Here is a 2,787-nt window from a genome sequence, read left to right on the forward strand (position 1 = left end):
ACGCTTTTTAAAAGGGTTTAAACTCATGACGTTTGAGTTGTAAGTAGTAAGTACCAGCAGGTGGCGCCCAACCTGTATCCAAAAGTTTGCTGTACATTTTTGAAGTAGTCTGTTTTAAGCAGGCCACAATTTATATGTTTTCTTTTTGGTGTCTTCTTCCTAAGTAAAAAAAATAATAATCTCACAAAATCACTGATGTCTCTAAAATTAGAGTCACAACAGACCGTCCCCACAAAGGGTTAACAATGTATTTTGTTCCGATTGAAACCTTTTTTTTAAATCTTTTTTCCCAGAAAGATGACTTGTTGCGGGAGGGGGCTTCCCGAAACCCCTCCTTCCTCAGTTGCAGCGAGCCCCGCAGATTCCTGCTTACGTGAGAGACGAGCGGGATGAGGACTCTGACATGCTGCATTCATGGACCGCTCGGAATCTCATCAAATCAGCAAGAAACCAGCTTTAGAAAAATACATAATTGTTGGCTGTTCTAATGACAATATGGGACCGGGCTTTTTTTATACTATAAAATATTTTGTTTTTGGAAAATTTGAATATTCATGAAAGGAAACGGTCGAACTCCAAACCTAATTTCCCACACATTTTGCTTTCACACTTCTGTTATGTTGTTTACAAATAACATTTATTGTAAAACCACTGATATGTTCAGTCTTCTCTAGGCACATTTGCGTTTGTTAATCAATTTGCATAACTTTGCCATTTATAGACAAGCTATAGCAACTAGGAACACAACCTGACTATAACACCAAGTTTTCTTCTGTACTTAGACTGATGAGGAACAACCAAGCAGGGCTCTCAGTCAGTATGATGGGCTGAAACACCTCTAAGACAATAAAGCTGCTGTTTGTTCATAACAGTACAAGCAAACAGCTGAATCCCTCTCAACTCAAACCCTTGACTTAGTAAAACAGTTTCTAACCGAGCGTGAGTCATGGTTTACAACCGTTTGAAAAAAATCCAAATATATAATAATGAATAATGAAATAATGGAATTTTCTTTTTTAAACTACTGAATTCCAAATGCGCACTTTAAAATTCTTTTGTATCAAAAGTTTCAAATGATAGTTTTTTTTTCCAACGATTACTTTATTAATGCAATGAAGTTCCGAGTGTCTGTAGTTACTAACTGACTTCCTGGTTCTTTTGATTTCAGAAACACGGGTTATCTTTTTTGACATACCTGACATGTTTGGACGGACACATTCCGTCTTCGTCAGAGTCATCATCAGGTGGTTGTGCGTGACATTCATAAAACTACCTGATGGCGACTTTGACGAAGACGGAATGTGTCCGTCATGTAAGGGATATTGAAAGATACCTCTGTCTGATATCAAAAGAACTAAGAAGGCAGTTACTTTATTACTTTTACTGGAGTAATAATTTAAACGAAAAGGTTATACTTCAGCTTGAAGAATCAATAAATCTAGAGCAAAGGCTGAATTGAGCAATTTTGATAATACATATAACATAAGAGTTTATAGATGAGACTCTGTCATAACATTGAACCAGGACCGGATGGCCCTTGCAGCCCGCTGGCCCCCCTAGGTGGTCCACCCCCTCCCCATTTCCTGGCCTGTTCCTTCCTCAGTCTGCATCAGGATTACATTTATTTGACCCATTGTAACCTCAGTGTAACCTTGCCAGAGACCACTGCCATCCAATTCCAGCTTGGTGGCCTCCTGTTGCTTCGAATGTGTTCCGTGCCATTGAAGCGGGACAAGGCTCCAATGACAGGTCAACTTCCATGACATCACACACATTGCAGAAAAATGATGATGTCATATTATTCAAGTCCAGCGAAGCTTCAGTGTTTGCCAGTTTTTACGGGTAATCTAGTGTAGAAGAAAACTCGGCAAACACGCCATGGCGACCCCCTTTTGGTAACTTCTGTTGGCAACTGACCCATATTGAGGCTCAAAAGGTTCCAAACTGTTGGTTAAAAGCACAACTCGACGTTAATAGCTCAGTCGTTGGCATTTATGACTTTAAAAGATCAAAGGTAAAGCAAATTAATTTCTATTGGCTACCTTACCTGGAGACCGTGTGTACCAAGTTTAGTCTCGATAAATCAAAGTTTAGTTGTGATGTCACATTTAGCCAATTGCATCCCACCGCTGGTTGTCGGTCAAACTCCACAAAACATTTAAATCTTTTTCAGGATATGCTTGACACAATTCTAATAGTTTAACATTTTAGTTCTTAGTTGAAGTTAATTTTATGAAGTATACTTAAGCTAAAGTACACCGAATTGAATTTAAGTATACAATATTAGTATAAGTATGGCACGTCTACAACAGACCATGTATGATTTTATGTGTAGTGTGGGGAAATAATTGAATACTTTTTTAGACTAAATTGGAACATTTTAAGTTTACAATAGTATATAAAAAGTCAATTTGAAGTATACTGCCTCACTTTTAGCATAGACTAAGTATATATATGTAGTGCACTTAAATTGACGACTTTTTGCTCGAACAAGCTTAACAGTGTGATTATTCAAAATTTTTAAGGGCACCAAAGGGGTCAATTTTGCTTTCAAAGAGACGAGAAGAAGTGATCTGAATAATAATCATACCGATTACTTCATGATTCCTCGCTCACTTTCTGGGCCCGCGCCTCGTGAGTTTTTCTGTCTATTGTCACCTGAAAGTTCTATGGTCCGTGAAGGCACCATTAGGATTGTTGTGATCTAATAGGGTTGTGTTTCCAATCAGCCAATCAGAGAGGAGAAGGGCTGCGCCTGTCCCCGCCCACTGCCCCGCCCACTGCCCC

This window comes from Oryzias latipes, chromosome 6 (genome assembly GCF_002234675.1).
Source record: "Oryzias latipes chromosome 6, ASM223467v1".
NCBI lineage: Eukaryota > Metazoa > Chordata > Actinopteri > Beloniformes > Adrianichthyidae > Oryzias > Oryzias latipes.